Source organism: Myotis brandtii, unplaced genomic scaffold (genome assembly GCF_000412655.1).
Source record: "Myotis brandtii unplaced genomic scaffold, ASM41265v1 scaffold927, whole genome shotgun sequence".
Classification (NCBI taxonomy): domain Eukaryota; kingdom Metazoa; phylum Chordata; class Mammalia; order Chiroptera; family Vespertilionidae; genus Myotis; species Myotis brandtii.
The window spans coordinates 3,040,595-3,054,151 of record NW_005371823.1 but is presented as its reverse complement, the minus strand read 5'-3'; positions in this window follow the sequence as shown (position 1 = coordinate 3,054,151).

Below are 13,557 nucleotides of genomic sequence, written 5' to 3'. Positions count from 1 at the left end.
GGGTGCAGGCTGGGTGAGGGACACCCCCCCCCCAGTGCACAAATTTCATGCACCGGGCCTCTAGTACTATTATATTATACTCTTATCAGAAGCAGTTCTAACCAGTGGCAAAAACTCCTCTGAGATAATCATATACCAAGCTAGACTAGATATTTGAGGGTATCTCCTGTCCCCCTATTTTACACTAGAGGAGACCAAAGCTAAAAGATTACCCAAGATTTCAGAACTAGTTAGAGGATCCCTACCTAGTATGGTCTTCCCCATATGGCACAGTTGCTAGGCATTCCGTGTGGCCTCCAATCAGTAGGAGGCAGCAGAATCAAATAAAAAAGAGCTTTTAATCAATCCCGTCTTTTGATTAAATGGAGTAAGAGCTTTCTATCCAATTTCAGTAGAAATACTAGTTCCTTGGACTTTCCATTTTAAATGTAGTATGTTATTTTCAATGAGAAATTCAGAAGGCAGGGACTAAATTTGTTGAGCCCTAAGGCCTGATTTTTAAATGTTTATTAAGTATGTATGTTGCCCACCACACATAAAGCACAGATAGTTAAGTCTGGCTTGGAATGGGTGGCACTTATTGGGCATCATAAACAGGACTGTATGTTGTAGCACAGTGAGCTTGATTTATACGTTATTCTCTATAATTTTTCATGATATGAAAACAGGTTTAAAATTTGGCAGTTTGATTTTCCATAATAGCTGAAAGTAGAGGGAAATTTTTCAAAAAGGATATATTTTACATTACTTGAGCTGGGGTTCAGTTTACAGGAGACCAAAATATGTAAAATTGTCCATCTTCCTTCTTTCTTCACAGTCACTTCTTTCCGTGTATCTATACCATACACGCTTCTCTATTCAAGGGACTTTTGCATCATGACATCAGAGGTGACAAAGAGGTGATGGTGCGAACATATTCTTGGCAGGAGATGGGAATTCATGGTCCCTCAAATTGACATCAATCTAACCCTAAAACGCCTGTGGACATGTGTGTGCCCTGTGATGTGCCCTTTTAGGGGGCAGCAGCAGGAAGCACCTTCAGACCATTTCAAGTTCCAGTCAACAACTGGCCTGGGCATTTCCCAGGACACTTCCTTCTGTCCGCAGGAGTTCCTTCCACACAATCTCTCCACCCTGCCTGGCAGCCTGAATAGTTCTGACACTCTATTTTTCACCTCCACATTCACAAAAAAATAAAAAGAAGAAAACAAAAAGAAAGACAATTAAACTGAAAATAGGATTAAGTCTCAGTTTCTTTCTCCCTCTTAAAGTCTGCTTTTTCAGCCCAGTGCCCTGGGAACCAGTGGTGTTTTTTGTTTTTTTGTTTTTTTTTACATCCAATGCCAACATCAGCCTGCAAATTGGCTGAGGCAGCATCAAGTGACCAGGCAATAGGCCGGTGCCCTCTGATAGATGCATACTTTGCTTTCCTTTCTCTGTAAACCAATTAGCTTGACTTGGCAAGACTCTCCCCAGTCTGAGCCAATGCCCCAAGTGGGCATTCTAGCCAGCAACTCAATATGCTCCTGCTTATCAACAGAAGAGCTAATGATAGACTTTTAATATAATGTTACATACATTAATTGGGAGTGGGAGGTAAAGTTTGTCAAAGTAACTACTAGTAGATCACATTCAAGAGACTATCTCTTCATGTACAGAGCACAGCATTTGCTGGTGAGATGCCCTTACCTTTGAGACTTTTTCCCATCACCAGGTACTAAAGTGCTGAGACCTTGGTCACCTTGTTGACCCTCCCTGGGCCCCCAACCCTGGCTACAGAGTAAGGATTCTAAGGTCCTTGTTTTTCTTTCTCATATGGTATTATGAGGATAACAGTGAGATGTCTTTATAAAATGCTTTGAACAATTATAAAATAACTAGAGGCCTGGTGCATGAATTCATGCACCAGTGGGGTCCCTTGGCCTGGCCTGTGGGATTGGGTCGAAACCAGCTCTCCGACATCCCCCAAGAGGTCCCAGATTTCGAGAGGGCACAGGCCAGGCCAAGGGACCCCAGTGGTGCACAATCAGGGCCGGGGAGGGACATGGGAGGTTGATCAGCCGGGGAGAGACCGTGGGAGGGCTCCAGGGTGTGTCTGGCCCATTTTCCTCAGTCCCTATTGGCCAGACCCCAGCAGCAAACTAACCTACCAGTCGGAGCATCTGCCCCTGGTCGTCAGTGCATGTCATAGTGAGTGGTTCAGCGGTCTTAGCATGTCATTAGCATATTATGCTTTGATTGGTTGAACGGACGACTGGACACTTAGCATATTAGGCTTTCATTATATAGGATGTGTATAATCACAAACTTATTCATTAATTGTGGGGGTATAAAATGAAACAATATGGAATATTAATGCATTAGTTAGACTTATATCTGGCTGGCTGTGACAGAAAACCTAAAAAAGTAGGGGCAAGAAATAAGTTCATATTTCTCCAATGAAGTCTCAAGGAATGAAGTCTACTGCTAGTAAGTGAGCTCCAATATGATACCCAGGTTCTTTCCAATTCTGGCATTTGCACAGTGGGGCCCATATACTCATAGTCCAGAATAGCCCCTAGACCTCTAGTCATCACATCTACTAGTATAAGTCTGATAGCTGTAAAGAGGAAAAGAACAAGGCAAAAGAAAAGTTAAAAGATATATGCCAGCTCACTTTTAAGACAGTTGACTCTATACAACATTTCCACTTATGTATCATTGGCCTTATCATCTCACTTAGCAGCAAGAGAAGTTGAAAAATGTTTCCAGACATCCATGTGTCCAACTGAAAATTAAGGGAGAATGAGTTTTAGGCTTGGCAACTAGCAGTTTCTGCTCCACCTAATAAAACTGAACATGCACATGCCTTATGAACTAGCAAGTCCATATAGGTATATGCCTTAGAGAAACTCATTTACATGACTTGACAGAAAAATGCACAGGGATTTCATTGTGACACTATTTCAAATAATGAAACTGCCCAGGAAGAGGGGAAGAAATAAATGAGCTGTTCTTTATTTTTACTATGGAGCACCATATAGCAACCTACACCATTTTTGGTAATTAATCTCATTTACTTAAATCAAACAACTTTGAGGGGAGAATAGCATTTACAATCATATATGAGTATATGAGGTATGCTATAATTTATGCACATTTTAAAATTCATGGAGCAATACTATATCTTATTTATGGACAAAAATACATTTATAGAAGATGTTTAGAATATGTTTGGAAATGGTATACACCAACTTCAGAATAGTAACTACCTCAGGAGGGGAGGGGCGGGGAAAGGGATGGGAGAATGGGCTGTAGCTGTATTCCATAACATCTAATTGAAAAACAAGCGAAAGCAAAGAAAGCTCTGAAGCAAAGTGGTGAATTGTTAACTTCTATTAAATCTTGGCTATGAGTATTTTCATACCCATTTTGTTATTTTCAACATGTTTGAAACATTTCATTATTATGAAGAAAAACATTTAGCTATTGAGTATTAGGTAGTCTCTGCAACCCTGAGGTAGGTACCAGCTGAATAAACAGAATGTGCAGTATAGATCCACCCAGATGAGTGGTATGTGTATATGGACTTCCAAAGTCATTTGAAAGGAACTTCAGAACAACTTCCATCTTTTGGAAGCTTCCCCGGACAAAAGGAAACAGCAGCAGTAGGACCCAGTGCTTCCCCATTGCTCCAATTTCATCCTCTGCTTCTCACACTTCATTCTCCATGATCCAATGATCCATCATGATGCTGATTGTTAGCATTTGGCATTATCAGTGCTTTGGATTTTAACCATTTTAATAGCTGTGTAGTGGTATCTTGTTTAAATTCCTTAATGACATATAATGTTGAGCATCTTTCATATGCTGATATTTTGCATCTCTATATCTTCTTTGGTGAAGTGCTTGTTCAGATCTTTTACCCATTTTTTAATTAGACTGTTTGTTCTTCTATTGTTGAATCTTAAAGAGTTTTTTGTACTTTTTGGATACAAGTACTTTATTAGATATGTGTTTTGCAAATCTTTGGCTTGTCTTTTACTTCTCTTAAGAAAGCATTAGTTTTATAGAGACAGCAGCCTTAATAGCTTTACCTGGTGTGTGTCTAATTCCTCTGAGTCTGAGTGTCCCTGACTCTTTGATTGCTTCCAATGCCTGATTTCTGCTCCCTTCATGAAACTGATGTAGGATAGTCAGAAGGACAGCAAAAAAACCAAACAAATAAATAACAAATAAACAAACAAAAAACAAACAAACAAAAAAAGTGTATCAGTTTCTGTGAATACATCATATAAAAGACATCCATTTAATATGGTCTAGTGGTCAATGGAAGGCTCTGTGCTCACCTCTGTTCCAGGAAATGGAGCAGAGACTTGTGCCTTTAAACATGGTACAGCTTATTAAATTTCTCTCCTTTGTACTATATTAACAGTTTCTGATCCACTGCTTGAGATTCTTCAGTTTGGCAATTCTGTGCTACTCTTTCCTACCCTTCAGAAGGGAGGAAATTCAAGGAGACAATGCAGCTACAGTGACTTTTCACTAGAACACAAATTAAAGTTAGAACTAGTTCATTGAGAAACTTCATCAGTAACTATTGTTAAAGAAAACTTTCCTGCCATTTCTATCTGGGGATTATTGAGATCTATAACAATCATTTATTAACACCAAGGCCCGTAAATAAATTAGTTTCATTTAAAGTCTTGGTAATCAACCATCTTCTGACTAAATCCTGTTATAAACTTTTCCACTGATTACTAACCTGCCTATGAACTTCAGCATTTTAATACCATTATGTTCTTGGTCTTGTGTGTATTACTTCTCCCACCAGACGCCTACAGTTACAAAAAAGGTTTGTATAAGTTTAGGGGTTCCATTACAGATCCACAAATAAGGCCTCTTTCCCTTCAGTTTTGTCTTGGTTTCTGGCATAGTAAGCTAGGGTTCACAAAGGAAATCCCATTCCTGTGCTAAAGTTTGAAATGCCAGCTTTTATTACTTGATAACTTAACATCAGCTATTTTCAAAGGGAAAGAAGCTAGGTGTTATTTTTATGAAGGAAAAGAGGCTTAGTGAAAAAAATTATAGATGTTGCTCAGTTTCCAATTCTTGAGGGAGTGGTATCCAGAGAAAACAAAATGCCTCATTCGTATGTCATCTAAATTTCCAAAGCTGGCACCTTTCATGGATAGAGAAGACACCCTCATGGCAGACACTCCCATGGCTTGCTTAGATGATCTTAAGAATAGCTTCCAAACTACAACTGTTTTCTCCACTGACTTGCCTCTATGCCTCTGCATTCCTTAGAAGAATTTTCCAACTCCCTGTTGCTGCTACACATAAAGCAGCAAAGTTGATAATTACCAACACATTATAATATTTGAGCAAATAATATATCAGATTATCAATACTTTATTCTTTTTTTTTGAGTAGTATGCCATTGTTCATATGTTCCCCAATTTGTTTATCCACTCACCAACTGATAACTATTGAGGTTTTCTCTTATTACTTTGGGTTTGTTACGAATGAAGCTGCTATGAACATTTGTATACAAGTCTTTGTATGAATGTATGCTTTCATTTTTCTTAGATAAATGTCTAGAGAGGGTTTACTGCATCATATGGTAAATGTGTCCAACTTTATAGGAAATGGCCAAATTGTTTTCCAAATTAGTGTTACCATTGTCCATTCCCACCAGCAATATTTGAAGGGTCTACTTGCTCCAATCTTCAAGGCAAGTGATTTTAAAGGGGATAGAAAAGAGTGACAGGAGTAGACAGAGGGGTTTATACAAAATAAACCTCTGTCAGAATCTTCCTATGTAGGGAGATATCTCCTAACTGTTGCCCATCACTCTCATCTACCTCCACTCACCTCTATTTACAGATGTTCAAAATGGGTATTGCCCTAATAGGAACTGTACCTATCTCCTTGGCTCAGGCAAAGGTCTGTTTAAAATGATCAAGTTTTTTGCAGCCTTTTCAGATTCCTCAGTGCTCCTGACATTTACCTCCTTTGATCTCAGCTGTGACCTTCTTGTTTGTCATGTACTTAGTAGACCTGTTTTTATCTTCTTTTTTCATGAAGTTATAGTCTTGGGCTGACCTACTTTATTCACACTGAAAGATTTACTCATTGACTCTTATTTCAAACAGGACTAAACCAATGTGATGACATCTATTTTGACCTTTTTGGTATATCATTAAAGCCACCATATATGATTACAAAATAGCTTCTTCAATAAGAGCAAGTTTCTGACCAAAGTCTCCCAAATATACTGACATTTATTAAATACACTTTTACTAGCAAGCAGGCACAGTTTGTCAGGTTGTTCCGTAAGATTAGTGAAGCCCTAATTCTCTGTCCTCTGAAGTGTGCCTACCATACCTTCCTGGCACAGGAGACTCACTAGAAACAGAGGCCTCATATTCCAGAAGCAGGACATCATGTACCTAATCATCTACATTAGCACCAATAGTTACATACAGACTAGAGCCATGGGCACCATACCATCCTTGAGGGCACAGGCTACAAAGGGCCTGCTAGTTTCTTAACAACTATTTATGGAAGTGTAGGGATTATCTCTAAAATATTCCATCCATTCCACATACACCAAGAATACCACTCATTTCACCAGTGAAAGCCTACTTCTAAAGTCCAGTATGCTAATTAATAAACCACAAATTTCACCAATGAAAGCTCATTCCTAGCTTTCATTTTATCATCTGGTGCTAATCAAATATAAATATGACTGAAATACTTATTGTACACACATTTTAGAGTATGGACCTCTGATAAGATATCTGGTTACCCCTGAAAATTGAATTTCTATTTAGTATGTGATTCAAATTAAGCAATACCTACATATATCACACATGTTGCTTTTTTTTGCAGAAGCATTTTAAAGTAAATTATAGATATCATAACAACTGTCAAATCCTGCCTTGGAAATATATATACTAAGCAATCTGCTAGGTGTTTTATAATCATATTTATATTTCTCATCTAGAAAATTATAATAACTCAATGAAGTAGTTATCATTGTATATCCCTACTTCACAAAGAAGAACTCTGATTTACCCAAAGTCATTTGAAGCAATAGAACTGTAGTTCTAATCTAAGTCTACCTATCTCCCAAAGCAACCATAATTCAGCCATATTTCAGTTTAAGCCATAGAAACACATATTTTTATCTACGCAAAGATACAATTAAGTCTCTGTTTATTGACCTTTCCTAGATTTTTTGGTTAATAGATACCTACATTGGAGAATTTGATAAAAACACTTGCCTCTCTCCTATCAAAATGAACCTAAATGGCCAATTTTGCCATTAAATTCAAGATTTGTGAAAACTTCCCTTTCTTAATCTTTCCCGATTAAGAATCCCTACACTAAGTAATATTAACTGTTTCTCTAATTTAGGATTGTAACCTACACTATTTGCTACGGTTCTTAGGTTTACATACCTGAATGTGTTACTTTTGCTAAGGAAGAGAAGCTATTTATTCTCTCTACTGGTGCTTCATATATATGTTTTATTTTAAAATGCCTCTGGACACAGGCAATTTGCAGAGATCAGCAGCAGAATCCCCTTCTTGGAGATTGTACTTTTACTCCTTCTTGGTGACTACACTGAGTAACTATACCTGAAAGATACAGTTTTCCCCGAATTCATACCCAGAAACTCTATTTAATGGCTTTGCCCAAAGCCACTTTGGAAATAAGGTCTCTATCCATTTATGAGTCAACTGTTGTCTGTCTGACAAGTCACATCAGAGCATTGGCCATAATGTAACCTCATTTTTACCACCTGAACACAACAGCACACCTGTATATTTCTATCTCTTTTCAGGTTCTTCAATACTTTTGACATCATATGAATTTTTCCTGGCTTGACATGCTGCCAGGGTTCTGTGTCATGTGACCAAAGGCCTTCTCTATAGAGCATGCATGAGCCACTCATTAGCATAATTTAACATTAATTATAAACACAGTACTCCAAGTGCTATGAAAACAAATAAACCACCGAACCACTACTGAGCAAACTACCTTACTGCTGAGGCTTAGACAAACAATAGAATGATTAGCAAAATGCATTACTAGGCTCAGTTATATTTCAAACAGTATTTGACAATCCATAGGGCCCACTTCTCTTTCCCCATAAATAAGATATACAATTTAATGGTTCTCTTTTATCTTACACATCATAGTGAATCTGTGAGAACATCACTTAACCTCTTCAATCCATCTTTCAACTGCTGCATACTTACAGAAAAGAATGAACATAAATGTATCAGTTTTGATTTAATTCTATGAATATGTACTTTTGTGCTGCCTCTGGTAAAGTGAAAAATATTTATTCAAATATAGAAAAATTGCTATTGTCATACATTAAGAATGACTCTGAAACTTCCTAAAATGCAACCACTATGGAATTTGGCATTTGGGGTACATGTTGAATCAATTCCTAGATATTTTGTTATTTGAGATTATTATAAGGACCTTAACAACCTAGGTTTGTCAATAATTCAATTTTGAGGTATGTGTAGAGATTATAGCATAAAAATGAAGCTCAATGCAAAGTAAACATATATGAGTTTTATTCTACGCAGGCATTAATGAAAAGTAACCTAGTGTTAAAACTATTGTCTGTTAAGAAAAAAAAACTTGCTTTTTAATCATTCAATACTGATTCTTAAAGGAAGCCATTAGCTATAAGGTGATAATGAAACATGTTTTGGATAAACAAGATATAGGCAATACTTTGAGAGGTTGCATTTTCCTAATAAACTATCTTTCCCCCCCCCCCTGTAACATTTCAAAGTATTTTGATCTTAGTTTTTAATATCATTTACAAAATTTAAGATTGAATAGGTCAAGTGATTTTGCTCATGTATCAAATGGGGGCAATAATGGTAATTATTCAATTGACTTTTGAAAAAAAATTAAATAAAGTTAATACATGTAAAGATCCTGGCATGGAAGATTCCCAGTCTTAGCTCCAACATGGAAAGAGTTTGAAAGCTGTCACTCCTATCTTTATAACAAAGAAAAATGTGGACAAACTAAAAATCAACAACTTTTTTTTATTGTGGGTTTCTATACAATGAAAGACTATTCCATAAAAATAAAAGAACTATTAAGCCAGAAAAAGACACGGATTGCCTAAATGTGTACTTCTAGGTGAAAGAATCCAGTCTTCAAATGTTCAATAACTTATGATACAAATTATGGTGTTCTGTAAAATCTAGAACTATAGAGATTGTAAGCAGATTGGTGGTCCCAGGAGATCAGGAAAGGGGTGTTTGCGGTTGACGCACAGGCGAATTTTTAGGGCAGTCATACTCTTCTGTATGACTGTAATAGCAGATACATAACATGCCATACTTGTCAAAACCCATAGAATTTTGTAGGACAAAAGTTTTTATATATTTAGGAGGTTCAAGTTTCCCAGGATGGACTATAGAATGTGACAAAATAATCTAATGGTATTGAAGATAAATAAAACTATCTCACTTAAGGAGATGGGGGAAAAGTTCCTTCCTATGTAACTGTGGAAATGAGTCAAGTCTGAATAACTAAAAGCAACAGAAATGCATATAACCACTGTACTCTAATTCAGTTGTTTCTCATGGTGGTATGGATTGATGATTCTGTAACTACTACAAATAATGAGGCAAAAATAACCCATTATGCAATGAATTAGAATTGGAGACAGTATGAATTCATGTTTAGTAAATATAGACACTGATGGTTACATGTAGAAATATGTATAAGTGTATATACAGAAGTTGGTATATACAGGTGTCCTTGCTCTGTCAACTGAGCCGAGCAAAAACGCAATACCCCGATAGAAATGAGCACACCTAACACCTAGATCTTGGTTTCTAATTCTCAAAAAGAACCAGGGATCCTGGAGAAATGGCTGAATCCAGGACTGGGGAAGGAAACATACAAGATGAGTCTGAAGCATCTTATAGTGACAGAAAGTAAGAAAGTGCTAAAAAAAAAAAAAGGAAAAGAAAAAGAAAACCACAATAATAAAGGGACACAGGAGCCAACCAACAGAGCTCCCGATGGCCAAAACTGGTACAATTTAAATGAGAAAATGGTCATGTTAGATTATAAGCCAAAGTATAAAGCAAATATCTGTAAGTCTATATTGATATAAGAAATGATTGAAAAAATAAACAAATTATAGTAGGGAGAATGGACACATCACCCATATGGAAAAAATTCTAAGTAATTTATGTAGATACTTCACAATCAAGGAGGTAGAAACAGAAAAAGAGCATAGATAAAATCTAAGGAAATCTGAATAAATCAGATTTATGTGGATGAATTTTAGTTAATGTATCAATTGGCTCATTGATTGTGACAGATGTACCATGTTAATGTACATGCACCAAATATGCCATGATAATGTACCTATTATTAATTAATAATAGGATGAATTGGGTGTGGGGTATACGAGGACTCTATTTTCATAATCTTTCTATAAACTATTCTAAAATTAAAAGTTTATTTTTTAAAATACGTGGATTCGTTCTACCTCATGGGAAGTACTTGATAAATATCAGCTGTTATTATCTACATAACAAATACTACATTACCAGGGATCTCTGTGATCAAAAAAAGTCAGATAATTATTAGAGGTTAAAATAAAATATTGACTGTAATTAAACTGAATTATTCAGAATCGAAAAAGAATTTCTATCCTGTGAATTAGATTACTGGTCTCTCATTTTGCTTGTTCTTAGGGTCATTTATATTTCAATAGTGAACTCCTAAAGATCTAAAGATTCTTAGGATATAAGCAGGCATCCAATACTACTGAGGCTGAGAGAAGTTTCTGAAAAATATGGAAAGAGAGGAGACATTTGAATAAAAATGACAGAATATTTCATTAAAATGGTAATTAAATTATCTGCGTAAAAAAAATTACTCCCATGCCTTGGCATTCATCGCTTTTCTCATCTTTCAAATAAATCCTTTGGAGAAATTCCGAGCTGTTGAAGAAATTATCAATTGATCATTCATTTATCATCAGGGCCATGCAGCAGGAGAAAAAACTGTCAAAGATTTCTTTTCAGTTCACTTTACAAATGTAAGAGAATCATTTAAATTCCCATGATTCTGAATGAGCCACATAGACATAATCTCACCTCTGAATCCACTAAACCTTACCCTACCTTCGCATGTGTTCTCTTCAAGATAGGTTACAGTTGCTAGTATTTGACTTCATCACTCTGGTGTCTCTTTGGACAAACTGGAAGTTAACAAATTCACGAGGACCTCTGGGTTTAAAGGTTTCATTTCATTGTAAATCGAAAAAATAGTTACTACACAACTTTGTTTCTGCCATTGCCTACCAAGATCCATCTTATTTTAAAATTTTATGAATTAACCCAAACCACTATATATGTTTAATTTTTAAATACGTTTTTATTCATTTCAGAGAGATGAAGGGAGAGGGAGAGAGAGATAGAAACATCAATGATGAGAGGATCGTTGATTGGCTGCCTCCTGTATGCCCCCTACTGGGGATCGAGCTGGCAACCCGGGCATGGGCCCTGACCAGTAATCAAACTGTGATCTCCTGGTTCATGGATTGATATGCAAACACTGAGCCACACTGGCTGGGCTAAATACTACATTATTCTTTCACAAATAAAGCTTAGGGTAGAAAAGTTCTGGTTTTCAAAGCTCCAAAAAGGAATCTGTCCACCATTAAGCCCTTCTGAAGCTCCCTCTCATAGGATGCCCACACAATCCTATGCACACAAAGGCTACACTGGCCAACAAAATGTTCACGTTAGCTTCAGTTATGAAGAAAGTCAAGTTCATCATGGGGAGGCTCTACTTGTCAGCACACAGCCCCCATTCTTAGAAGCACTTGCTTTGACATGATGTAAATGAATCCTCTCCAAAGTATAAATCTATACTTAAAGTATATTCCCCACCCCTTCCACGAGTCTTTGCATTTTGATAGCAATGCCTAACAACTACCAAAAAATCTCCAAAATTTAAAGGTATACCTCCCTCATGGTGGAATTTTAGATTCTGTCAGATTATGGAGAGAGAGGAAAGAAAAAATGATTAGAATAGGTTTTTGCTAAAAACTCCTTGAATCAGCCTCCTATTCTTCTGTCTCTATGATTCCTCTTTACTGGCCTTTTGTTACAGTAAATAATTGAACTTTATCTAAATTATATTTATTTTACAGACTTTTAACCACATCAAATGCCATCTTAAATAAAATTTATATATAACTAGAGGCCCAATGCATGAAATTTGTGCAAAGGGCTCGGCCCTCGCAGCCCCGGCCGGCCTTCAGAGCCCCTTGCACCCTGGGCCAGCCCTCGCAGCCCTGGCTTTGTCTGGAAGGTCGTCCGGATGGTTGTTCTGCTGTTTGGTCTAATTAGCATATTAGTTCTTTATTATATAGGATTGTCAGAGACAGCAAGAGCACAGCATGAGCACTGCTGCTCTGAGTTGCTCCGAGTCCATATATTCTTCTAAATTCTTCCCAACTACGCCAGGGGCTGGTGTTCCTTCTCGAACCCTGCCCACTGTACTAACTGTTGGAAACTTAATCCAAGTTCCTCTTTTATCTTCTGCTCACTAGGTACAGGGGCCAGGTCTGAGCCCCTTTGCCGGGGACTGGCCCTCCTAGGACAATGGTTCTTAGATGGTGAAGCCATGAGAGGTTGTGGGTGTATAAGAATGAGTCTTTATTGCAGAAGCCAGTGGCCACATAGCCATCAGACAACACAGTCCTCACAGCAGTCCTATACAGTCAGACCCGGACACTGGCTGGTTAACATTGCAGCATTAGTCTCGGTAGCCACAGCTATTATCTGAGCAGCCGCATGCTACCTCTAAACTCACCACCTTATATCGTAGCGGTATCTGAGTTCTCTGGCTCATGAGCTTCTCCTGTCTCCCCTGCCCAGCACACTGCAGCCTCGCATAGTAACTACCTCTGAGCTTCTCTCTCACACGTTGGCTGGTTAATGTGGTAGCTACATCTGAGTTCTCTAGGAGCTCTTAGCCTTACCTCGTACCAGTACCAACTCTCAGCTCCATCTGAGCTCTCTAACCTTCCCCCCACCCAGACTACTCTTTAGCAGATTAGCTGGACAGTAACCTGTATGTTACTCCAGAAATAAAGAAGGCTAGTTGCCAACAGTGACATCAGTCTTTTGGGTTACAGAAGGGCACAGCATACCGTGAGATGGCTGTGGCCTTGCAGCTGTGTCCAGAGTGGCCTTGGCTGTTCGACATACTATCAATAAGGCCTTTCACACTCGGAGTGGCCTTGGCTGTCTAGCAAATCTGGCATGGTTCCCACAATAATTCTATGTCATGCAGAGTTGTTGTAAGTCGTATTTTTGCATAGTTATATTTCATTGTAATCAGTAAATTTACTTCCTGTGTTTTCCACTTGCCAATATGTTCATTCATTCAACAAATGTTTATTAAATGACTATGATGTTCCAGGCTCCATTTTAAGTATTGAAATACATCACTGAACAGAACAGACAAGATTACTCATCTCATGAAACTTATATT